The sequence below is a fragment of the Rhipicephalus microplus genome, chromosome 3 (genome assembly GCF_043290135.1).
Source record: "Rhipicephalus microplus isolate Deutch F79 chromosome 3, USDA_Rmic, whole genome shotgun sequence".
Lineage (NCBI taxonomy): Eukaryota > Metazoa > Arthropoda > Arachnida > Ixodida > Ixodidae > Rhipicephalus > Rhipicephalus microplus.
The window spans coordinates 36,505,559-36,532,939 of record NC_134702.1 but is presented as its reverse complement, the minus strand read 5'-3'; the positions used below and the strand labels follow the sequence as shown (position 1 = coordinate 36,532,939).

At 45.5% G+C, this 27,381-nt stretch overlaps 1 protein-coding gene across 1 annotated transcript in view; it reads left to right on the top strand.

Moving 5' to 3' along the window:
- The first annotated feature begins 4,215 nt into the window (after nt 1-4,215).
- Nucleotides 4,216-27,381, top strand: part of Tmtc2 (Transmembrane O-mannosyltransferase targeting cadherins 2) — a 391,877-nt gene continuing 368,711 nt past the window's right edge. Inside the window, exon 1 of the mRNA XM_075889238.1 lies at nt 4,216-4,553. The gene's annotated coding sequence lies outside the window, so the exon portion shown is untranslated. The remainder of the gene's footprint in view (nt 4,554-27,381) is intronic.

Here is a 27,381-nt window from a genome sequence, read left to right as displayed (position 1 = left end):
TCGTTAAACGCACGCGCGCGGGCCTATAGATTGTTCGTAGATGATATACAGCAATGAACGCAGTGAGTGAGCACACTTTCACGGAGAACGCGAGTGGTTTAGTCGTGTGTGCAGGAAGTTTCACGCTTGCACGAGCTCGAGACCCACGAAGCACGTTTTTTTGCATAGTGAAGAAAGTATAACAGTGAAGTGTGTGGAAAAGTCGGCCGAGTCTGCCATGATTCAGTTCAAAACAAAACTTTCGCACTCGCCTTCCTGTTTCTTAGCCAAGCTGTTTCTTAGCGGTCATTGACCCCAGTCGTTCTTCACCGTGGTTTGGGGGGGGGGGGGGGGGGGCTTGCGCTTTTTCATGGCCTACTTAGTACCCAAACTCTGTTTACGGCGAACTGAAGATATCCAGGGAAAAAAAAAACACCAGGACTTCGCGGAAGGCGCAGCACATTCACAGCAAACGTTATATAGAAGAGCCGTCTTTTAGAGCCTTTTCTGAACACTTGTTGGGTAACTGCTGCAATCACACTTGCTGGGTACCAACTACGGCATTAATAATCATTACTTTTGGGTAGTATGCCGGCATTCGCTATATGCTATCCTTCGTCATTTTTCTGAGAAGCGCGGTCCACTAAACACTGGCCAGGAATTTCGTACATGCAGTAGCTGACGACGATGAGGAATCATGCCTGAAGTGAATATGCACCACAGTTAATAGGCGATCAAGAACAAGCTTTTGTAATGGGTTGTTGCATTGGACGATCCACTCGTTACGCTATTCGCAATATGTGACGCCTGGTTGTTCCTTTGCTGTTCTAAGATGCTTTATTACTCATATTAACGCGATTCCTTTCCCGAAATCAGGCCTTCCTAAGTAACTTTGCGATCACTTATCAAGCACCGGTGTGGCCTAGTGGTAGAATGCTTGGCTGGCACGCAGCGGACTCGGGTTTGTGCCCACTGTGTCCTTGGTGGTTTTTATTTACTGAGCTTTTTTTTTCGATACTAGTTTCGGACACTGGTGGTGGTAGACAACTATACGGCACCGCGCGTGGCCTGGGTACTGTACTCATGACAGATTTCGCTGTAAAACACATTGTAAGCAAAGCTCTCATCACTCAGATTTCAGTCGCTGCGTCGTGTACGCATACACTCTTAGAAAAAAAAGGTGGTAGTGCTTGCCAACTTTGGGGTATTAATGGGCTGTCACATATGTTTCAACCTTGGTAGTAAGCGCAGTTAGTGACGGCGAAGGTGGTAACAGTTCCTACCCTTGCTGTTACTACCACCATTTAGTAACTGTTACTGTCCTAGCCATTACCACCCACGGGTAGTACCTTTTAAAGGTTTCAACAAGAAAGTAGTGATTATTACTGCCTTGTTTATTCAGTTGGGCATATTATTTCTTTACTGTTAATAGTCGCCAATCAATGTCTGATTACTAGACAACGTCGGGTAATGAGGCGTAGTGTGTCATGAACGCGAAGAATACACAGACCTATCAAGTTCACTATTTTTTACGCATACACGTATAGTATGAAGTACGCATGGGGTATATGGGGTACGCATGGGGTATAGAACAACGCCCGTGTTCTCCGGCGTTGTTGCCTTTTGTTTTGTCTCACTCTGGTTAGCAGTCTTTTGCGAACCTTTTTTGTTCACAGATGTCTTCCTTCCTACATCTGAAATAGACACCGGCGGGCGGTCATAGACGGTAGGACATTTTGTGGTCTTAAGTAGCTTCGCCCCTAAAAAAAATGGCAGCATATCCACGGATTAATAGTGGTGCGAAGCGTCCGCCCGTCCATTCGTTCTTGCTTTCGCGTCCATCCATGTGGCCGCCCGTGCGTCTATCCGCCCGTCCGTGCCTCTGTTCGTGTGTCCGCACGTTCATCTGTTCGTCCGTCCATGCATCCGCTCATGCGTCCATCCGTCCGTGCGTCCATCCATGCATCTGTCTGTGTGTCCGTTCGTCCACCTATTCAACACTCCAAGTACCACCATCTCGCATCTTTCCATCATATATTCCTCATATAGAAGCACCGCCATCCAGCGCACATTCCAAGGACTGAACGAGAGGAGTCACACGCACACTTTCTTACGGCTTGCGCTTCGGGTCTACTTCCCACCTTTAACCACCTCCGATTCATGGCATATGCTGGTTCACTGTATTCATGGCACTTCGGCACAACGCTCGCTAAACCTTTCTAAAACCTAGGAGGTTACGCCCAGCGAGTATAACGTAGCAACCCTTTCTTGTCTTCTGTGCGTTGTTGAACAATAAAAAATTTGCAGTGTGCGCGATAACTAAAAGCCGAATTCTCCTGTCTCTCATTCCCCCTTAGCAGCCATTGGCATGTACATTTAGCACTATCTTTTATTGTTCAACAACGCACAGAAGAAATCTCTCACCGGCACCACCTTGGAGGTCAAAATGGTATACTTGTTACGCACTACTACAACGGCTACGAGGGACGAACGGGGGCCGCTATAAGGAGCTTCGCCCCTAACAGAAGAAAGAAGTACGTCAGGTAGCCAGCAACAAAGTATCGCTTGTCATCACTTTCCCCTCGGCGCAAGGGCACCTGAACTTTTCCATACCTTTCACCCGATCTTGTGAAAAAAAATCTAAACGCTTCAGAGAGGAATTTCTGCTTTCTTATTCAATACGCCAGAACAAAACGTTAATTCCACGTCTTGGCCAATCCCTCAGAGTGGGTATATACCATCTTCTGGCAGGCACAAATCAAAACAAAACAAAGCATTGTGGGAATCGCTATCACCGTTAGGCGAGGTATGTTGCTGGTTGCTTGAGGCTACGCAGAATCATTAGTAATTAAGAAAAAAATGTTCTCCTGATCACCGTAGCTGCAATGGCGTCGCGTTGCTATAAGCATGGGGACGTGGGTTACGACTGTGGAAGCATTTAATAGGAAAAGAAACGTGCGAACGTGTGTGCACATTGATTTAGGTGCATGTTAAGAAAACTCCAGGGTGGGTGGGTGTAAAAAAATACTGATTTTTTTTGCAAGACGCTCGTTGGCACGCATTGGCTGTACGTCGGGACTGTGAGGTCGAGCCTGTAGGCCGCGTCACGGCTCTACTAGATGACCCAGTGTTAGTCGGGCTGGAGGGAGCAATGGAGGGCCGCCTTCCACCCGGCCTTAGCAGTGTTAAGGTTAGTGTACGTTGCCTTGTTCTCCCATAGCATGTGTGGGTCAACGATAATTTAGAGTTATCAATAATTATCACCCGTGTCACTACCATCGCGTAGGTCGCTCGCTTTATACCCAAAAATTTAATTAATATGAAGCATCGATAGGTAGGCAAACGTATATCGCGCCTCCAAGCCGAGAGGAGAGCTGAACGTTCCGCTCAAAAACGACGAGCTCAGCGAAGCACGCGGAGAGCACGCGGGCCGCGCAGAGAAGCCAGTTTTACAGGCGACCCTCGTTTCTCTCCCATCTCGGCGCTTCGGCATCACCGAGCGAACTGTGGGAGAACGTACGGCTCGGCGAAGCCCGGCGCGCGCTTTCTCGAGCGCTCCCCAGGCGGCGACACCAGAGGAGGCACTCGGTCTCCGCCTCCACCACCCTTGCCTCCTCTTCTCCTCCCTGTCGCGAAGAGGAAAAGGTGAATCCTCGCCTATCAGTCGGTTCGGACAGTTGAGAACCTCCTCGCGCTCAATCATCTCTTCGCCTCCCGTCTCGCCATCCCATTCTTTCTTCCCCTCCGCTCCCCGGAGCTCGGGAGAGATGGCACGAAAAAAAGCGGCGCCCCGAAAGAGTTCGGGCGCAGTTCTAATCGCGAACGAGCGCCGTGTGGTTGGCGGGAAAGCTCGACGTTCGGAGCGTGTGCCTCTCCATCCTGTCGTGTTTTTGTGGTGCGTGCGTCTCGAAGTCGTCGTAGTCTAGATCTTCTAGATTTGTTTCCATCACTCTATCTCTTTACTCGGAGGACGCCACCAACGTTTATCACTCTACTTCAGATCGATACTGCGAGTTGATACGAGCACGCGGTCTGCACAGAAACGTTGATATCGTTTGGTGACGAAGACGCGGGTGGCGGGGAAAAAAGTGTTACGAAGGCCGAAGAATCCCACTGCGTTAGCAGGAGACGGTGTACGACAACAGTTTTGGCGGCGAGGGAGATTATTGCCGGAAAAGGGGATCCCGAAATCAATCTCTTTCCCCTTCTCTCCACCCGAGCTGTGACGGATCGAGCAGCATCGCGACGATCGGTTCCGGAGGTGGTGACAGCTCGGCCGCCGGTGTTACGCACAAGTTGAACGACGCTGTCTGTGGAGCGATGACGTTCTGAGTGAAAAGCGGTGCACGGCGTCGTTTTTTCGCTGCGACCGAAGCAAGCAAGCGAACGGCAAGCTTTCGCGCTAGTGACACGCATCGCATCGTCTGGTCATCTCTTTCTTGTCTGCAGCTGCCGACATGCTACAGTGAGGATGTGTTGATATGTGCTTCACCGAACTTGGATATACCTAACGTCGGGCTGAAGGCGGCCGTCGTGTGCCCGCATCGGCGGGCTCGCTCAATAACGGCGAAAAGGTGAGTCCCTTTCTCTACTTTGGGCTCGCTTTGGTTAGTTTGATCGAACGCTGACAGCCGATGTGACATGTCGTGTTCCTCGTGTCGTTATCTTTAATGAAGTGGCTGTTTCGTTTAGGTGTCCCCCTTAAGCTCGTGACAGTATTATTATGTCTCTCTCTACATACGCTGTAAAACGAATCTGCGTCTCATACGATGAGGGGTGTGAAAGGTGTCTTGAAGTTTCAAACTTCATTTCAAGTAAGCTTTCGGTGATTAGCCCGTTCTTTGTAGTGAATTATTATGTAATCAGTACTAATCGCTCAACAGAAGAAACCCACATTAAGCGTTCTGGTGTAACGAAAGCCGACTACGTACTTTCTGCCTGTTGGATGTAACATTAATTCCGGTTTTCGGACAGAATATATATATATATATATATATATATATATATATATATATATATATATATATATATATATATATATATATATATATTATATATATATATATATATATATATATATATATATATATATATATATATATATATATATATATACCTATCTGTCACATTCACAGACCATGCTGCTATAATGCTTCTGTGGCTGGTTAGATTATCTGTGCGTTTTTGACCGGTGAAAGCAACGAGTGTTGCTGCAATATTACTTTGTAATTATTTTTTCTCCTTCGTCGTTTAGTTACCATAACTTTTCTTATTAGCTTATAGTTTATGGTGGGGCAGTTGCTAACGCGGGAAGCAACGACCCGAATATGACTGGTAACAGAGCAAACAATTTCAGTTTATCTTATACTGACCATCGATATCCTATGTTGGACAGGAAACTATCGAAACTGCCCCCTAGTTAAAATTTGCCAGAAGTAAAGATAACTTTCATGTACAAGAATAGATTAAAAATGACTTATGTCTCAGAGTAAGCACGCCTTCAACAGATGGATGGCCAAATACTGCGCCAGTATAGAAGCACAGCTCCTTATCTCCAGCACTGTTGGCAATAGCCTTGCTCTATCGATGTTTGCTGCTGACAGAACACATCGGAAGATGTGAAGCGAAGAGCTATTGAGACGAAGTCAGCTAGGGTCGATATAGATACGCACTATATTGACAAGTACACGCTCATGCGTAATCGCACACGAACCAATCTTCAGCGTATGTGAACGCAACAACCCGCTTCATGCTATGCGCAAATATGAGTTCGCGCGACAAAAAGCAAGCATGTAAAACAAAAAAAACTAAAGTGATAAAATATACACTGCATAAGTCAGGCATGTAGTGCATCTTAGACATCACTGCGCAGTCGCCCCAGAAAGGATGGACGAAGAAAAAGTCGTTCTGGGGGCTATCACGTAGCACATAGGCAAGCCAAGTAAAACGTCATTTCTTGTATCGGCTAAATCCGCTTTTAAGAGAGAAAACATATTGGTTCGGCCTTGATACCCAACCGGGCTTCGTATATTATCGACTGTTCTCTTTTTTTTTTTCTTACGTAATACTTACGTAACAAAGGTTGTCGCTCTATGAATGCAGGCGTGCAATGCTTCTTGTTGTTTTTTGTCTCTGACACTAAAGTGAATTGTATTAATCGTGTTTATGTAAGATATGTTTGCGGCTTTACGAGACGAATAGAAATGCGCGCATGTTCTTGCGAAACGGCACTGATTCATTTTCTTATAACTACCTATCGTCCGCGTATATAACAAATTAATTATTCAGTGGCCATCCATGAGCTTATATGCTGGAATACTTCGTGAAAACTGTCACCGGTCAACAAGTTTAGGCAGGAATCGTGACCGACCGTGTGCAAAAAGCCTGTGTCACGCTCACCCATCACAATTCTATGTCATTCGATATTACGTTTCATGAGAAATAGGCCTAGTAATACGTTGCCTTCTGTGAGGTTTAGTATTCATAATAACCTCGTGATTAAGAATTAAATTTTCCTGAAGTATGGAGAGTTCCATTTTGGCGTGAGAGCAATCAAATCGTGTTCTCTAAATGCTTGCACAATTGGTTCTTGATTGTTTTCATTCAGAGCAGTGCTATCAAACTCCTCTCAGCCAGCGGCCACATTCACAAAGTGTAGTCCCGCTAAGCATGGTATAGCGAAGAAGGTAAAAGCGGGCGACAGTAGAGATGACATCACAAAGGGTAGTTTGCACAAAATCTTAGACGACTTTGCGATTTGAAAGGCGGAACTGCCCATATCTAATATATCGGCGATTTTTGGAGAGGACTTGACGTCGGCAGTCCAACGACACATCGATACCGGTGCCCAGGATGTCTAAAGTCTGGACGCCGATTTTGAAATATAAAGTTTTTGTTTCTCAGTTAAGTTTCAACACTTGACCGCATAAGATATGGGACGCTGCATTGAAAAAATGCTTCGAGACCAGTCTTGTCTGTGTAGCTCGAGAATACGCTTACTATAAAAAAAAAACAAATGTATGACACAGAGTCATGTGCGTGCTGCGCTGGCCGTGTATCGGAGACTCCTGTTTCAGAGCGAAGAAAAATAAGAATAATTTGACTCGGGCCTTGAAACGCGGCTCGTCTACCGAGCCATCGAACGCGGTACTGACTTCAGCAAAATGCTTCGGCTGTCGTAATACGCAACATGCTAAGGTTTAGGAAGAACACAGTGATAATGCAGAATGTCGAAGTCATCACGTGCGCAATGTAAATTTCCCTTTCTTGGCCACTGGTCCGAATAACTCGCAAAAGCAAGTTGCGTGCACACATAGGCGGACGCTGCGCTCCAAAAGATTACATCCGATATGTCTAGAAGGGAGCGAATCTTCATTTTACAACAGTGCCCTACTATACATTAGAGGCTAAGGTGTTGCGCTGCGCCCCACCGAGGTGGTCCAGTGGCTAAGGTATTCGGTTGCTGACCCGCAGGTCGCGGGATCGAATACCGAGCGGGGCCGGTTGCATTGCCCTTGGAGGCGGAAATGTTGTAGGCCCGTGTGTTCAGATTTGGATGCACGTTAAACAACCCCAGGTGGTCTAAATTTCCGGAGCCCTCCACTACGGCGTCTCTCATAATCAAATGGTGGTTTTGGGACGTTAAACCCCACAAATCAATCAAGGTGTAGCGCTGCAAATAAAAAGCTCGTGACGTTAGAGGTATCACCTTTGCGTGAAAGGCAACAAGACATCCATGTGTATATTTTGATTTAGGCGCACGTTAAGAATCTCGCGTAGTCAAAATTTATACGCAGTTACCCACTATGGCTTGCCCCAGAATCATGCCGGGAATTTCGAGTACACAGAACACTGTAGAGCTTAACCCCTCTTTTTTCGGCAGGAACTTTGTTTCATAATGCGTCACTTTCGTTTGTTTGCTTGTTTGTCTGTTACTTTAAATTCGCTGCGCCATTTTTCTTTATTTGTAGGGGGGGGGGGGGGGGGTTACGTTTCGGTCAGTGAGAAACTTTGGTCGGATCACATTCAATCTATTAAGAATGTTTCCCGCAAGTAAAATTGGATCGGTACTGCTGTTGAACGCTACTAAGCGTGCTTTTATAATTTATTTCATCACCTTTCATTCATGTTTTTCAGTGAGCACATTTTGTTTATCTAACAACGCGAGCTCCTTTCAAAGTCATGGCGACATCAATTTGGCGAAACGCGCGCGTGCATGAGTGCGTACGTGTGTGTGTGTGTGTGTGTGTGTGTGTGTGTGTGTGTGTGTGTGTGTGTGTGTGTGTGTGTGTGTGTGTGTGTTTTCCTGTGCTTCTCCACTGATACACATTACACTTTTTTGCCTCCCTGTGTGCGTGTTGGAAAGGAGGGGGGAAAAAGGATATGTTGAAGATATTTACATTTTTGCGCAGCACACACAACCGTTTTACGCTATACACTGTCACTGTACGAAGCCGTAACGTGGATTTTGTTTTTCTACCACATAAATTGTTCATTGTACAACAACCTTCAACATTTTAAGGCATTCTTCAAAACACTGTAGTTAGCAGAGGCAGAGTGGTTCATCCTTGTTACGTGGACAAATTTAGGGTAACTGTCAGTTTGGTTGCACGGTGACACACAGAAACACTGTCACGCCCAGTTTACTCACTATTCCCAATTTCTTAATAATACATAGATTTTAGTTTGATAGTTATACGCACAAAAATTCGGTCCCACAGTGATTTGCTTGTATTAGGCTCGTTTAAAACGTAAATGTAAGCAGGTATTACATGAAAATGCAATTAGGGTGGCGAGAAATATGGTAAGGCGATAAATGATGGTATGGAAATAGCGATGAACGAATCAAGAGGCGCAACATTTGTTACGCATTATAGACAAGGGTCTGCCAAGGGTGTATCAACAATGGCTGCGGTGCTTGGATGCTGACCAGAAGGTCACGGGTTCGATACCGGTGGCGGCAGTCGCATTTAAGTGGAGGCGAAATGAGGCCCGAGTACTGTGCGGTGTCAGTGCAAGAACACCAAATGACCGAAATTTCCGCAGCGCTCCACCAGGGCGTCTCTCATAATCATATAATAGCTTCAGGACGTAAAACCTGCTGTATCATCATCATTATTATTATTATTATTATTATTATTATTATTATTATTATTATTATTATTATTATTATTATTATTATTATTATTATTATTATTATTATTATTATTATTATTATTATTATTATACAGCCATCGTTTTGCTAGAAATGTCTCTGCATGTCGTTCTAACACTGCCAGAAAGTTATCATTGCCATCACTTCACTGCGGATGAAATCGCGCTGACCACTTATTTATTTACAAACTATTGGTTCACGGTATCACATTCTGCCATTTGCTTCCCGGTTGTGTGAATTTCCGGATACCGCGTAAGTTAACCAGGGAGAGTCGACCATTTCATGTACTTGCCAACTTCTTTCAAAACTCTACTCATCACAGAATACACAGTCTTTATAATGTTAACTTTCATGATCTTGATGTTTTGGACAGTTCACTGACTTTGTTTTTATTTCAGCCTTGCGCTGTCTGAAGGTAGTTCTAACAATATATACAAATTCTTCCCCTTTTCGTTTTTCAGGAAGCCTCTTCCACATAGTTGTGTATATTCCTCTCTATTTTCCCTGCCATTTCATGGCTCTCGTCTTGTAGTTTATTCTTCCCATTTCGCACTGATTTATTTTTGTTGGTGCGTTTTCGCTCTCTGTATTCAATTTTTTTTCTGTAGACTGTATTGTATTGTTCATTTTTATTATTTTATTTGTACGTGCGCCAGCACAAAGACCTTATGTTTGTTGATGGGCACGTTAAATAAATTATTGATTGATTGATTGATTGATTGATTGATTGATTGATTGATTGATTGATTGATTGATTGATTGATTGTAGACAATATTCTCTAACAAAAAGGCACCGCATCTAAGAGGTGTTCAGAATAAACATAATTGCAATCGATTTGAGTGCACGCTAAAGAACCCCAGGTGGTCGAAATTTCCGGAGAGCTCCGATACGGCGTCTCTCATAATCATGTGGTGGTTTTGGGACGTTAAACCCAACAAATCAAAAAAAGTAAATCAACGGTGTAGATGTTGTTAATCAGTCGCTTTGTTGCAGAGCATGGTCTGTGACGCGCAGATGACGAAAGCTATAGAGTATAGTAAAATATGCCTGTAGTACGTTTTGTGGCGTCACCACATTTTTAATAAATAAAACCGTAGTTTAAAGATGTCTCCGTGTTCAAAATTATAGTATAATCTTGAACCACCGTTACCGTGGCTATACACACCAAATATCTCATCAGTAGGTGCGCCGCACCGCAACCTTTACAATCAATTCCGTAGCTGAGCGCGAAGGCCACTCTAGAACGAAGTCGCTCGAGGGTATTCTTTCTATACACTGAGTGTCACTCTAGACATGTTCGCGTGACAGCTTCCGAACGACACCAGTGACGAAGCCCACTCGCTAGACGTGGTGCATACGTTTGTCCGTGTGACGTTTTGATCGTTTCTCACTTTTATTTGTAGTTTAGGGTGATTTTTTTTCGTCGTCTTTACGTTTACAAATCTCGAAGAAGGATACGCACCACTTGGTCTAACGCTGACGACTCTTTCAACTTTTGTATGGCGCATCTTTTATTTCAAAGAGCGATCCCCGGACACTTTGCCTTAAATCTCAATAAAACAGAAGCACCCTTACTCAGCTTGTCATTACTCGCTAACATTTAATTTTTTCGTTTACGTTCTTCGCGTAGAAACTAACTCTCTCCCCTATGCACGCTGCTTAGATCACTCCATCTTCATTGGTCAACTCTAACAAGATTAGACTCTTCATTCAAACCACCTTACCCAAGTCTCCGTCTTCTTTTTCTCTACCTCTTGCCTTTATTTGGAATGTAGGTCATTTCAATCAGTGTTTTCTTTCCCTTTTTTTTCTCTCTCTCTCTTCGTCCTGAGAACACAATGGAAGCTCGCAGCTTTGTTGGTTCGTGAAGTATTTTATCTTCTCTATGAAGGCACACAATGGTAATGGTTAGTTCGTGATGTCCAAGGGCCAGACCACATTATACGCAAGCAGGCGAGAAAATCAGGTCATCTAAACTTTGTGGAGCGTGGTCGGGGCACATTCGTTATCACTATCGCACGCGCAATACTGCCTTGTGATAGCAGCATTCCATCCCGTAAAGCTGTGTTTTGCCAGCAGGCAGTCGTGAGGCACGACTGCCTTCTAGGCGGGCAGACTGCATGTTAGAAGGCCAGACAAATTATCACACGTGCGGAAGACCTTGAGCTACAATCCAGCAGCTCCGTGTCTCTAAGAGCTTCGCAGTTCCGTAGATTTTTCTGTGAGAAAAGAATTCGCCAACTATCGTGCTAGTGCGACTCGCAGGTTTGATCCCGAGTTGCCGTGGTCGCATCGGGATGAAGGCGAAATATCAGAGGCTCGTGCACTTACACGCATGCCCACGTTGGAAAACTCCAGGGTAGCTGAAACTTCCGGGCCCCTCCAATACGGCGTGCATCACAGTGATGTCTACGTTATTGGCCCGCGAAACCCCAGATATTGTTTTGATTGTCGCACTTCTTCACAATCATCTTCTTATGTCTCATTCTCAGTATGCGATGCTTAATCGCCTGTCGCAACGGACGCAATAGCACGAAAGCCTTGAAGGTCTCGGTCGTTGATCGTATTATTCATTTCTTCACTGCTTCTATTGTCTCTCTACCAGCGCTATTGCTACTATACTTGTAAATGTTTATGCTCGGAGAGGTGGAACATCGTTTAACTCGGGGTGCCGCTGCAGCCGACGTATCGACAAGTCGTTTTGCCTTTTTCAAGGTTGTCGCTGCGTGGAAGACAAAACAAGACCACCTGCCGAAACGTTCGCAACACCCCCAACCTCCCCCCGTTGAATGATTTTTTTTTATATCTTCAAGCATCCAGCTTCCCCCGGACTTCTCTCTGAGATTGTGAGAGCTCCATACGCTCTGCAGCCAAAAACGATTTGTCTGCCTTCTTTCTATTCCCTGCTTGTTTTGTGTGTGTAAATTTCGTTTAAGAAATGGGAACCGGGGGCTTCTCCGTAAAGGAACTTCGTGTATTCTTCATTTATTCGACGTATTTGCAAAGTGGCGCACAGCTGTCGTATATACATGCTGTTATGATTTTCTTAGACTGTGTAACACGATTTTTTTGTGTAACATCTGAAAATAAGCGATAATGATAGTAAAAGCTCAATGTGGAGGCATGGGAGTCTTACGAACGCTTTTTTTTTTGTATGCATACGTGCAAGTAGATGTTTCCCCGCAAAGAGTCGCACACTGTTTTCGTCCAACGACAATGGCGAGTAAGTGTTATGCAGTGAAGGAGTCGTGAAAAGGTTGAGATATGATTGAGTAAAATCGCGTATTTTACTATGCTGGTTCGGCGCGCTTTTGAGCGCATACACGTGTACACAAGACAAAATCGTTACTCAAAAACACACCTGTGTGCGATCCGGTGAGGCTGATAAAAGCATAGCCCAACGCTTTTAACAGTCGGAGGTCTGAATGCGCGCGCACTCTAAAGAAATCATTTGGCTCCTGCGCAAAGACGCACGCTAACTCTCTTTAGAAATCATTATGTACTATCAGCGTCGAATGAAACCCGAACAGCGGCAATCATTCTCGATGGTATTGTGCACGCCGTCCACTCATCTCTACGACCCGGCACGCATATATGCGCAAAGCTGCTGAACAGGATGCGCGCGCCTGTCAATGGTGATAACTGGGCGGCACGCACTATACATTATCGCAAAGGCTTGCCACTGTTCAGGTTTTATTTGACGCTAATAGTACTCTCTTCGAAGAATCGTAGGACGCACGTCTTTGAAAAAAAAAGAGTTTTCCTACGTAATTCACGTGAGGTGCATATTTATTCCATAAATCTGCCGCATAGTGTGTCTCTTTAATATGCGTGTCAAATGGAATCAAAGGATTCTCATAAAGGAGTCAAAGAACTTTTTTTCTTAGTGTATGACTCGAGAGTGCTGCCGAAGGTAATTGTATCCCCCCACAATGCGCACAATATGAATTCATGCCGTAACAGTGCAACGTGATGCTGTCTCACATGCTAGAGAGCAGCGAAGTAGGGGCCATTAAGAGAGATGTCATACCTTACTGAAACGTCCGGCACACCATTCCAGTATTTCTGTTTGTTATCGTACAAAATCCATATGGTGTCCAAATGTATTTCATACATGCGCCGCATGTTTTTATAAGATTCTAACGGAAACATAAGGCAGGTACACGAAAAGTACATGAATCTTCTACTGATTCCGTACGAAAACATGCGGAATTATTGGAATCTTGTACGAAATGTTTCGGTGGGGTAAAATGTATTCTAATGGTTAAGTGGTCGTAAAATTCAAAACATGCACTACGGCTCAAGACGCCTCGTGGCGCTCGGTGAACGATCACCCCAAAAGTTTTCGCACGTAAGTACAGATATAAAAGGGGGGGGGGGGGGGGGAGCGAATAGAAACTCCTCGCAAAATCGGGCGCTCAGCGTCATTTCACTCGCGCTACTAACGATGATTTGCGCTCGTCCCAGCGAAGGTCGTTATTGGGGCACCCGCGCAATACCTTCGTCGTTATTAAAGAGCGCGAGCAACTCATCTGCAGAGCGACCCTCTGTAAGGGAGTGCCCAATTTCGCTGGATGAAAAAAAAAAGTGCGCTTCGGCGAACACCCAAACTTTGCCTCACTCCGTTTTTCAAACGCGCTTCGCAAACCTTTACAGACGCACACAGCTGCGTTGGCGTGCGCGAACTCGCAAACATTTCGTTGGAACGCCTTTCACTTCGTTCACCCCCACCACCCCCCATTGCGCCGGGTCGCAACTTTGCGAGTTCGACAAGCGAGCTTCGAGTAATCCTCCCAGAGGGGCAATCAAACGAGAGGGAACGAGATTGTCCGCGGCTGCGGCGACGTTCTCAATCAAGCTGCGCGGTCTATATAGCCCAACGGGCCTTGCCAGTTCGCAGCATCCACCTGAGCATGCATCCCCTCTGTGCACGCGTCGGCAGTTTGCGTCCCGGACTCGTTTCGAAGCTCAGACGAGCGAGCCTCCCCACCGGGTCTGAATTCACGTTTATATCCCCAATACGCCGTATTCGCGTGTTCGGTATTTCACCCCACCCCCCTTTCCTCTGCTTCATTCGCCCCCCATAGGTATCATCGTTTCTCGCCATCCCTCCATAACCTTCCTCCCCCCGTTCACAGACCTATTAATGACTCTCGTAATTAGCCGAGTATACCGGCTAGTAGTCGTCATTCCAGACAGCCGATTCGACTACATGTGTTGTGTGATCCGCCGCCTCGATCGCCAAGAACTCCGTGCAGTGCGGAGAGAACTACTTGCATACAATTAGGGAACGACGTTTCCGAATAGTGTGTGCGTGTCTGCGTGTTCGGCCACCATGCACGGTTGTATTAAAGACGAACAGAGTTCTGCTCAACATGTCCCGAATTATAGTTCCTATTGGCCTTGTACTCGTGCATTGATTTGAATAGCTTTCTGTACACTGCATTCATTTGATCCGACGCAGTACACAGAGCTGCTCCCTCTGCACGGATTTCATGAAGCTGCACACACGGCGAATGATGCGTGCGCATATGGTCTTCACGAGCGACAAAATTCCAGTCGCTCATACGGATAACAAGCTGGCGCGCTGCCTGCGTCGCATGGCGGCTCCTGCAGCATATGTAAGGGCCCAACGATCCTCGCGCGAAACGAGCGCCCCCCTTTTGCAGCCGAACGCTGCAGAGCAAGCGGATCTGTCCCGCATCGCCACGGGCGTGTGTTAAGCCCTTGTGCAAGTCGCGCGTCAATTCGAGCGCAAACACTACACGGCAGATTTTAATCTCCCCGTATGCGACGTCGGGACTCTGTACAGGCCTTATAGGGACTCGTGTCCCGCGCCGCTGTGTATGCGCCCATTATTCCCGTCGGATGACTATAATACTGCGTCGAGTAATGTTTGCATTTTAGGACAGGCGAAGCAGATTGATGCGGGCGCTGTGTATACTTCGTCTTCAATACAAATCCCTCTCCCCGATCAATGCGCGTAAGTGCATCCGCGCAGTGCGCATGCGGCAGCTTTCGTGCTCCACTCTGCCAATTATTGCAGTGACTCCGCATCTTCGATCATTGCATAACGGCTAACAACAGGCAATTTTAATGACGTATATACTTGTTCAATGAGAAGCTTTGTGACAAAACACCCGTATCGCGCTAACAAAAATGAATGAAACATGTTCTTAAACTTCTTGTCCATGCATGTTGAGAATATACGTGTACTGAACGAGAGAGAGAAAGAATGAGTGTGGGTGAAGAAAGCTGGAACTGATTGGCCGGCGTCTCTTTGACAAATTAATCACCGCACTTCATCAGAAGTTTCGAGTGAGCGCTCGATCCCCTTCCAGTTGTTCGCTTTGAGTGAAGCTTTCCTGGTTTCTTTTTTGATCTCGCAGTCAGAGATCAAAGAGAACTCAGATATTTTGAATTCCTTGATTTGTGATGAAAGACGTCAGTTGAGTAGTTATTCTGTACTTAGTGGCGCACATCATTGTTAGGATGATTATAAGTACGTTTGCATACGAGGCGCGGCATCCGCAAGGTAGTATGGCATGATATAGTGATCATAACTATGCTTGTAGTATAGTACCTACCAGAAGCACCACGAAACCTGCTGTGTACATGGTCGTCAATATCGTCCCATTTGGTACTTTTGTGGAGTGGAAGCATGATTCGTCAAATGAGATAAGTCAACGTTGGCGTTCCTCCGAAACGACTTTTACACGGGTCCGCAAAAAAAAAAAATCATGACACGATGACATCACAATATCTCGTCATCAACATAGTCGTCAGCATCATGAAAGTTGACTGGAAGACGTCACACTGTGTTCTAGTCGGTAATTTGTCCATTCCACGTATTACTTGTATAGTGCAGACACTAGTGCTACAAGAGAGGGAAAAGGGGGGGGGGGGGCGCCTCGCTCAGGCACATCTGTCTTTTTAGGTCGCCACTACCCATTGAAGCTTTCACTACCTTAACACTGCCTTAAACACCGCCTTAACACTCAACATTCATACACTCCTCTAAAAATTGGGGACATGCGAATGCCAATTGTTATTTGATTGATCATTGATATGTGGGGTTTAACGTCCCAAAACAACCATATGATTATGAGACGCCGTAGTGGAAAGCTCCGGAAGTTTTGACCACCTGGGGTTCTTTAACGTGCACCCAAATCTGAGCACACGGGCCTACAACATTTCCGCCTTCATCGGAAATGCAGCCGCCGCAGCCGGGATTCGATCCCGCGACCTGCGGGTCAGCAGCTGAGTACCTTAGCCACTAGACCACCGCGGCGGGGCATAATTGTTATGCTACTTGCGTTATTACATTTATTCTGCTTAACGTTTAAGATATGCGCCCTTTCGATCGTTAAGGGGCTTGGCCCCTTGACATTTTGAAGCAAGGCATGTGTTTACTGAGCTGTGGAGCTGCTGTAGTTACACACACGCGCGAAAACACAGAAAGAGAAAGCGAGTGAGTAAACGTTGTTCCTTTCCGGGATACAGTTACTCCATATATATCATACTGCATGTGTGTGGTAAAACTACACACATACAACCCAATGAGTTGTATGTGTGGTGTTCTACTTCGTCTTGAGTCAACCATACAACGGCACTGCAATTGATGCTAACTAACACTAATGTAAGTCTATGCCGCTCTTTCTCACGTAGATTGCTATCGCGGCGAAAACCAGCGACGGCCATCGAAAGGAACGCCAGACTACAAGAGCATAACGAGTCGCTGTCTATACACTGGCGTCCTGTCTGACGAAGTAGTTTTGTTTGTTGGATTCCTTTGTTCCTGAATCGCACATATCGTGTATATATATACGTGCACGGAGGGCTCTCTACCGACGTTTGATAGAGATATCATCGCAAGTACTTAAGAAATTCGCAAGCCCTGCAGAAAGCAGCACTCTTTCGTCTTCGGATTTTCAGAGGTCTCATCGTGGGGGGTCGTTCGCGAAATTGAGGAATGCCCGAAAAAAAAAAAAAACAGCCACCCACGACCCGTATGGTACACCACCGGTGCGGGATGGCGTATAGACGATTTCACGTAAGATACAAAGACGCCGCCCCTCGAGCTGTTAAGCCAATATTTTCTTGATTTAACTCTAAGCAGTCCAACAGGTGGAGAGGAAAAGTGGTGGGGAGGAAAAGCTTTAACGTCCCGGCATTCCAGGCCTTAGCCAGGGTCATGGAACCGCCGGACAATTAATAAAGTGTTTCTGTCCATTCGTATATGGCCATGGAGGAGTATTAAGTCACTAAACGTCGAATACGCTAACCCGACTGTTTTCATGACCATCTACTTACCATATCACTGTTCGTTTAGTTGTTGAAGGTGCAGAAATGCAGTGTTAACCACCCAATATGGCGGCACCAAAACCCATCTATAAAATAGGCCACAGTATATATGCACTATTCGTACGCCGAATGGGCGCTGCCATTCACACTCGTTTCTTACACCCTTTCCCTCACCTACTTCTCTCATCCCCTTCAAACTCGTGCAGTATAGCAGCACACACAGACCTATGACCTATCGCCACGGAGAGTATACACACAGGGAGTCTGAACACAAAGGAGTGGTGTCTCGAAACGAAAACAGCGCAAGAATCGTTTCCGACTCTCCCCGCCCCCTGTGAATGCGGCGCTTATAGCGGCTGCATTACTCAGTTAGCCTGCATGGTCGAGGATTTATGGGGCAAGCGCAAGACGTCGTTCCTTCCACAACGGCATTTTTTTTTTTCTTTCGTCGAAGTCGTGTTTATTCAGCGGGATCAAAACTGAAAGGTTCCGATCGCCTCCCCGTCCCCATTCTTTCTGTGTTTTCTTGTCTTTTCTTCTTTCGTTTTTGTTTTGCAAACCCCTTTTCTTGACGTTAAGGCCGGCCTTGGAGTCCTTTCTCTGGCAGAGCCGAGCAAGAAAATAAGAAATGCTGTCGGTAGAAGTCTGACCGCACTTCTGAGAGTTATGCTTGCCTTTCTTTTTCTTTCACTTTTCTTTTTGTGTGAGGGCGTTCCGTTCATCCCACCGTTATACAATGTACACCTTTTGTTCAATTGCTTGTATTGACACGATTAAACAGAGGAACGTTGACGCCAGGAGAGTCGGCAGGAGGAACTCTGCTGCTTGAGCGGTGATGCCTGAGATCGTCTCACGAAGCCCACTTCTGACTACTTTCCGCTTTTTTTTGCGTTTCAACTGGATTTGGGCAGCCCGTTATCGATCCTTGACCATGCTGATGTTTCGCTGTCTTTATCTCACTTTTTTTTGTATTTCTTCAGTCAGGGTAGCGAGTTTTATATATCTTATCGCCACTTCATGCGATACCATCGTCATACCAGCCTCAACGTGCGTTTAAAGAATTACCGTTCACCGATCTCGGTATACATATACTACAGCCTCGACAAAGCAATATTTTAAATCCACTTTCACGAATCCATAGCGCCTAAAGAAATGCTAGTCATGTAACTTTTTTCGTGCTAAGCTTGCGGCCCGACAGTCGTTGAGGCAGAGACCACGGTTTGGATGAGCAAATCTTGTGGAAAAGGTTCGCATTATTGATGAAGGTATGTGTAGACTACCTATTCACTAAAATGCACTGTCGCATATAAAAAATGCATGCGTGCTTACGCTCTGCTCACTCACAGCGAAAGCTTGAACAGCAACCTTTCACAGCCTTTTTAGACAATCTTTGGGTACCTGCTACAAGTGGACTTCCATGGTATCCACTACATCATAAAACGTTATGATATTTTGTGCCTATACTATAGTGTGAAGGCATTCACTATGCCATCCTTCGTCATTCTTCGGATAAGGTACCTGCAACACACTTGTAAGGAATTATGTGCAATTTTTGTTATACTGTGGCTGCGATGAATTATATGCCTGAAGCTTTAGTATACGGTAAGTTTGCGACGGAGTTTTCTACTTTTGAGCCCATGCGTCGTGACAACATTTTCCGGCCAGTTAGTGCTGGTGAGTTAGGATTAAAACATCTATATCTATGGCAAAGAGTTTCCCGCTTTTCTGTTTTTCCGTGACAATTCCCGTCCCGTAATTTGTTCATTCTTGCAGGTTAATCTCGTGGATTGCTTCCCTGACCTAGTCACTTCTTCAAACTTTTCCGAACGGTCGTGTTTGTGGGGACTCATGGAGGAAGCTTATTCTGCAGTTATGTTCCTTAAAGCTATAGAATACTTGTACGCAGTGTTTCTCAAAGTATTATACAAAGATTCCCTATCTATGCTTTTTTCCGCCTCCGTTGTACCGTTAATTGTACTCCAATATACCAGGTCATGATATCTTGAAATGAGTGCGCAAAATGTATGCGCCTTCAAATGCAAGAACATTCTTCTGTAATTTACGTACTGAAACGCTGCCGGTTAAAACATGGCTAAAAATTAAGGGTATTTTTGTTTCCTGTGTTGACTGCCATCTATGTGATGTGCCAGAGACAATAAAACATTGCTTTGTTAGTTTCAAAGATACTATCTTGTTTTAGGATGTCTTTCACGTGGACTCTGAAAAAAAAACAAATTTGATATTGATTCTTTTACTGCCCGTTAACTTTTGCTGACATCACTGGATGGAGTGCCTTTTGATAGGTTTTCTTTTTCTCTCATGGGTATGCACAGTCTATGGAAGATGCGTATGGAAGATCGCAATGCAGAACCCGCCATTTCTTCGACCTCACATTTCATTAGAATGGCTGTCCACCTAAAAGACATTTATGATGATATGGACTTCAAACCGGACAGGTACCCCATCTTGGTGAGGTGCTTGGCCTTGTCACCTGTTGTGTATAGCGCAATTTGATGAAATCTCGCTGCTCTACTGAACTTCATTATTTGTCGAGCGTTTCTTTAGTAACGCTAAAGCGCTTATTGTCGCTCTGTGAATCTTCTCATGTTTCATACTATAAGGGTCATTTTATGTTCATTTTAACATACATTGTAATAAATACAATGAAAGAAAGAAAAAGCACCGGCCTAGCTCAGTAGTAGAACACCGGGCTGGCACGCAAGGGATCCGCGGGTTCGAGCGTTTTTTATCCACTTAGGTTTTTTTTTAATACTTCGCGTAATAGTGGTTACATACAACGGTGGTGGCCGCGGGAAACTACGGAGCACGTGACCCTCGTTTTGATCTCATAACAGATCTTGCTGTAAAAACAAATATATTAATATAGCTGGTATCGGTGTGCTGGCCCTTGTCCTTAGATCTCCCGATTCTCCTTTGTTCGCAACGCCTGCCTCGCCGCTTGACTTGCCGGTATATGTGGTGCATCACACGTGAAGGCAAAATCCCGGTTCTCCGCGGACCGAACAGTCACGTGACCAGTACCATCCGACGAAAGCGCGGAGGGCGCTTTCGTCGGATGGTACTGGATGGTACGACACAGCTGGAGGGCGGTTCGCGGAATCTACGTTCAAACTCTCGAATCACACGCTTACGCAACGCTTTTCCTGCTAGAACACCAGGTACAACAGTGCATGGAACGCTGCTCGAAACGACCTTTGTGCTCGAGCACGTGCACGAGGCATTTCGATCCGTGGCACGAGCGGGGGAGGCCGGACGGACGAGGACGGGGAGTTATCATATAACGTGTACGTCATGTGATGGACCATCCACTGCGAAAATTCCTCGTCCATCCACTCTTGTGAATCCAGCTTACAGCTACAGGCACACGCGTCAGTCACGACACCCCACGAGCCTATATATTAATCCACTCGCGAGAAGCTGAAGCTGAACTTGCTGCGTTCTCACAATATATATATATATATATCTATATATATATATATATATATATATATATATATATATGTAGTGGTCGTCACCGCTATGTCGTTACGCTGCGGTGCGCTGAAAGCTGCCTCCCCGGATCGACGCAGCACCGGGCTTACTTATAGTCTACGTGGTATTTGTCTTTAAAAGACCTCCCAGTTAAAGCCCTCCGTGCGCAAAGCCCGTCGATAGGCTATAGAGGCAAGCAGACAGGCTGCGCAAGAGGGCGAGATAGGAAGGTGTATATCCAGCCTGGAGGGTGAAATTGGCGTTTGCGATGTGGGTGTATATACCGACGCGCGACACTACTTAGAGAAAAAGAGAACGAAAGAGACGCAGATTACGTGGGAAAGACGGGGCACCGCGATTCCGGAGACTGTAAAGGTCTCGTTTGGGATCCTCTTTACGCTCCAAGCATACACACATGGCGACCGCTTAGAAAAGCAGCCCACACGCGTGGGGAGAAGAGGACACTCGCAATGGCCGAAAGAAAGAGGGACGGTTCTTTGACGCTCTTTTACGATGCCGCTGTAAAAACAAGAGTCTAATGTCTGTTGGGCCCATTTTGTGTGTGTGTAAGTTTGCCGCTTTTTCCATTTGACTGCGCACTATACCCAAGTCCGCTTTTACTGCCCCCTGGTTGTTACAGAGGGACCACAGCAGCCGATAGATCTCGCTCATAACGCACTTCATTTCACTGTAGCCGTACTACGAGAAGAACCATGAAAATCGGATTGTCGATGTTCAGTGGGAAAGTTGATACAGGTGTATACACAGTCGAAGTGTACAGTAACGACTACAGCGAGTGTCTTCAAAGAGGGCTATAAAGTGACGGCGATAGTCTCAAGGGGCACAGTTCGACATCGCAAAAGTAAAGCTCATTCATGACAATGCCGCCGCAGTGTATCGATGTCACCGATGTGTTTGTTTGTGTGGCTTTTCGTAAGTGCGTGTGTTTGTGCAGGAATACACGCGCTCGGAGTGTTTGTTTTCGTGTGTGCGTGGGTGCGTAAATTCAGGTCACGTGTCTACGCCAATGTGTGTGTGTGTGTGTGTGTGTGTGTGTGTGTGTGTGTGTGTGTGTGTGTGTGTGTGTGTGTGTGTGTGTGTGTGTGTGCGTGCGTGTTATTGTCGTGGCACTGTGAACCATCAAGTATCACATAGTCTCGCCGTGTAACGATAGTCGCTTCTCTCTCTTTTTCATGTTCTCTCTCTACCTGTATACATACAAACACAAAACTGCAGAAATCCACGGTGTTTTAACGCGCCTACGTGAGAGGACTGCGGCGGGAGCAGAAAATCTTGGCCTTTTCCGTTGGACGATATACAGTCTCTCCACTCGTTTCAAGTTTTGTTGAATGTCAGAACAGATGGAACTATACAGAGAAAGATGAAGAGAGAGTGAGAGAGCGCAAACAGGTGTGTATACGGGGATAAGCGCCTCCTGCAGACGCCGCTTTTTGCGTAGATACGCCGTTGGGCAACGTACAAAACGTGCGGGAGCGTTTATTGAGGTGGCGATCTCGCTCTCAAAGCTTGGATAGCTGTTAACTTTATCACGGAAATATGTACACACTTCACGTCGACTTGTCACTGCACATGGATAAAACGTTCCGATGCGGGAAGAACGAGCCAAGCATAGTGCTGCAATATTCACAAGAACCTCTTCTTCCTGTTTTGTACGTATACCCTTGTTTCAATTCACTGCGATATATGTATGCAGGCTGAACACCAGCGTTAGCGAAAGGAAACAGACAAGTTGCCCACTTTCCCATATTCATGAATTTACTTACAATGCGCGATGTAATAACAATTATCGTACACGTTTAATGTCCCAGAACCCCGATATGATTATGAGGTGCCACGGAATACTCGGAAAATATCGACCACCCAGGGTGCTTACACGTTCACCCCAAATCTAAATACGCGATCTTCTGGCATATATCGCCTCCGTCGACTATAGCGGCCGCCGTAGCATGTAGGGATTCGATCCCGTTACCTTGGGGTCAGCATTCGAGACCACCATGACGGTTGATGCACGATCTGAAGAACTATGTGAAGAATTCTTCCGAAGTCTGCTGATAGAGAAGTGCTTTAAACTATTTCCCTTTTGTTACGGACATTCGGGAGGAGCGTGCGTTGCGTGTATATTAAAGACTTCTTTCTCTTTGTCGTGAATTTGGCACATGATCTTCCGGTCTGCTATAAACACGGTCACTTTGTTCTACAGCCTCCACCGTAATAAGCACAGTTTCATCGCATTTTCAGCGTATGAAAGAATCAAGTCTCAGTTACACGATTTGAGCACCTGATTTGTGACAAAGAACTAAGACTGCAACCACCGCAAGGTAAAGAAACTGAATTCCAATAGCCTACGTATAGCAGTTGGAAAGCTGCAAAGGCCGTCGAAAGACTACACGGGCCCTAATCTGACAAATCTGGTAGACCGCATACCACGGCCGAAAGTGCAAGGGCAGCGCAAACGCAACCGTCCTCCTAAGCACTTCATCAAAAGGTGATAGGGAACATCAATTTGTGCGCAACGCGGTACATACAACTTCCATTTGTACCTGCTGCGTATAATCACCTCCGTGGCTGCAGGTGGACATGCCATTCGCGCATCATATATATATCAGTGCCTGCATGGACGCCGCGCGATAGCTAAGAGCGCTTATACACGTAGCATCGTGGTCTGGAGTCCCTGTACACTCGGACGCGATAGTATGCGTGCAGCATCGGTGAAGCTATAGACGTGGGCGCCGCCGTATTATATAGTGTGAGATGTGCTCACTTACATGTTTGCTCTATTCCTGGGGCGTAAAAAAAAAGGGAAGGCAAAAATATTAAGTGCAAGGAACTATATGATTCCTGTCGTCTGCAAGAACGCTCCTGTCTCTCATTTCCCATTAGCAGCCACTGGCATGTACATTGAGCTCTATTTTTTTATTGTTCAACAACGCACAGAAGAAATCTCTCACCGGCACCACCTTGGAGGTCAAAATGTTATACATGATACGACATACTCGATCCGCGAATGCGTTTCTCAAGGCAGTTTCAAGAGTCTTCGGCAAAGTTTTTAGTTTAGATCACTGGCACGCGGTGGTTCGAATGAGTAGGAGAATCGATGTTTAGGACAACTAGTATTAACTTGACGGTTTGTTTAGTTGATACTCTATTGCACATGATACTGATAGTAAAAAAATAAACAAATAAATTCATCTGCAAGCGAGGGGTCACAAGATAGTCGCTTGTCTGTGTCCACTCGCTTGTGCATCGTCTGTTTTTAGCGCTGTCAACATCTTGCCCAGTGGCTGAATATTGTGTGGCGTGCATGCATCTGCTCTCCGTCATGACCTCATATTTATTGATGCGCATTCCACCCGCTTAGCGTATGACGGTAGTTTCAGCTCACTTTATATCTCATCAAACGTACCCCGCTGGTTTCTCTTATTCCATTCTTCATGAATGAATCGAAGATAACGTATCAACTTCCAGCTGCGGAGCCATCGTTTAAACTTCTACGTCTGACTTTTTATTGTTCGTGAAAATGAAAACTGAAAACTCATGTGATTTTCAGGCCTCTCCACCCCAACGTACCGAATTCGCTCTTATCACTTTCGTGTTTTTTTTTTTTCACCTGACAGGTATACCATTTAATTGGTACATATCCACCTATTTTCAAGCGTGTGATCAACTCACTGACTCGAACAGTTCTAGAAAACGCTTCACTGCACATCAGTTTCACTTTACGAACCACTCGATGGTGATATTAAGTAAACATCGGGCAGTAGTAGTGGAAAGATTGTTACTTATTTTTTTTTTCTTGAAACGTTGCGGCCCACGTAGATTTCGAGCGTTAAAGACTAAACTACGAGGTGTAACGAAACCCGAGACGCACGTTACATAAGTGCAGGCTGTCTAAAATAACCTGAAGGACGGCATGCCATGTATCTGTATTGTAGTTCCGGCACTTAAAAGCCAATCAATAGTTAATGGTCGTCATGTGAATTTTCAAAAAAAAAAAAACTAACGTGAGGGCTATATATAGGTTTATGGTGTTGACCAGCGCTGTCGCATCGCAAATCGGTAACGCTGCATTTTTTTATAGTAAGAGTCCCCCACTGAATTATATATATATATATATATATATATATATATATATATATATATATATATATATATATATATATATATATATATATATATATATATACAAACACCAGGATTCCGGCACACTGAGTGAAGAAAACGACTTATGTAAGAGAAAAACAAATGCAGGCGGGCTGGAGTATATAGAGACGGATGATTTACAGCAGGGCAGCCAGGTTTATCTCCTCTGTGGCCCGACCACCCCCTCCCTCTTTTCCTTTGGCAAGAGAAGACAGGCCAGAGATACCTAGGGGGGCAAAGGAGGGTGGGAGAGCAGCGCTTTTATTATCTAAGCCCCGTAGAAAGCCCCATTTTCGTTCGCTAGTACGTTTGAGCGCAGTCATTCCAGCTCAGCTTTCTTTGTTTGTTTTTTTTTCGGCTCTCGGACCTCTCTCTCTCTCTCTTTTGTCGATCGTCGCTCCCTTAGTCCGTGGCTTAATGTTCTTATTTATTTTCGGCCAGATCCCGATTGCAACAACAAGTTGTTCTTTCATTATCCACTATTTTCCGCTGGATTGCGGCTGTGCTACACTTCACTTCTTCCTTTCTTGTCTTACTGTCTTTTTCGGTGTATCTTTCTAAGGTGAACCGAAGACGATCCCGGTCCTCGAGAAAATTAAGTCAAAGGAGGCCATATGAAAATACGATCAAAATCCGCCGAGAGCAGCAATATTGCCACAAGGCAGTAGTGGGATTGGGGCATAAAGCGGTAGAGGGTCCCTGGCAAAAAGAGAAGACTACGAAGTGGATAGAGACTGGTTCCAGCCCGCCAGTGCGCAAGGCATTGTCATCGCGTGTAATCGTTGTAAATATCTGTAAATATACGTTTTCTTGTAAGAATATGAATGAAAGAACAGATTTTATTTCTGGAAAGTTACAGAAAAACGAAGTGAAGATGAAGGCCATTCGGCCTGACGTGGCTTCGCTACGCGAAATGTTAAACGTTCAGCAAACAGTGCTACATTGAATAATAATTGCTAAAATACAAGGAGCAACAAAATAACAGAACACAAACAATAGCATAAATGCAAAAATAGGCTACATAGATATACAAAATTAGGCTGCTAGACATACAGAATAAGACATCGAGGCTATTTTCATTAGGAGGACACTGGTGAAGTACGTTGGGTCAGACCTTGAACTATGTTCCCCGCAGGATTAAATGGGTGTCGGGGTGAAACCGCCTGTAATACTGGAGATATGAAGTGTAGTGTAAGATAGGAAGTGTAGATTATGAAGGGTCAAGCACGCTGTATAGGACAGGAAATACGAATTGTAGCATATGAAATATAAAATACAGCTTGGGATAGAACATATGAAATGTAGTCTACCAAGTATCATAGGAGGTCTGAAGTGTAAGCTACGCGTGGATGGATAATTCTAGGTGGCAGCGAATATGGTACTGCGATAACGTGTTAACATTTCAGTGAGTGACGAGCATCACGAACCTTGACGCGTGATAAGCCCCGTTTTAACACGAAAGTGTTTATTTTCGGGGTCCATCACAATTTCAGTGGCGTATTTCCGTCACGGAAATGACGTAGAAAAAATACGCACGATCGTAAAACAAAAAGTTCCGTCAACGGGAGTTGAACTCGTGACAACTGGGTCCGCGGCAACTGCATACTTCGTACACTCTAAAAAATACGCCTTTTGTACCCAGCACTGTCCTCTCACAGCATTCGTGCTTAAGTGCAATAATGCATCATGACCGCGCCCTCTCCCATTTGTTCCTTCAAAACATCCTTCCTAAGCGTTCGTCCTATTAGGGCGCGTTTTCTGTACGATAAACGCAATTTTGTGAATGCCTTAGCACACCCCTAGGTGGCGACGTTACCCCAAACGTCGGTGTCGCCCATAGTACATCCATGACAAACATAGCTCTGCAGGGGCCTTGGCTCTCCAATATATTCTGCAACCACTGGAACGTGCCTGTTTCGCCTCCATGGGTGTAGTTCCGCGTTACGCTCGAACCGCGAATAGTCGTGGCCGGCTAAAGAGGGGGGACGATGCGTGTTGCGTTTCTCTCTGGTCGGGCAGAGGTGTTCAATAACTCCAACTTGCCGCGAGTAGCTGACTTTAGCCAAAGTTCGGCGTACAATCAGTCAGCTCGTCTGGCTGTCACACCACTTGGTACCGCTCTCACCGTTATTTCCTACAACTAATGCATGAATTATCACGAAACGTTGTGGTGAGCGGTGGCCACTGCAAGATTTAGTGGGACACTCGCGAAGGACCGGAAAGGAGATGGATGAACCTTGCTGTCCTTACTGGCCTCCTCAAAGACGTCGAGTGTGTCCTGCCATCCAGG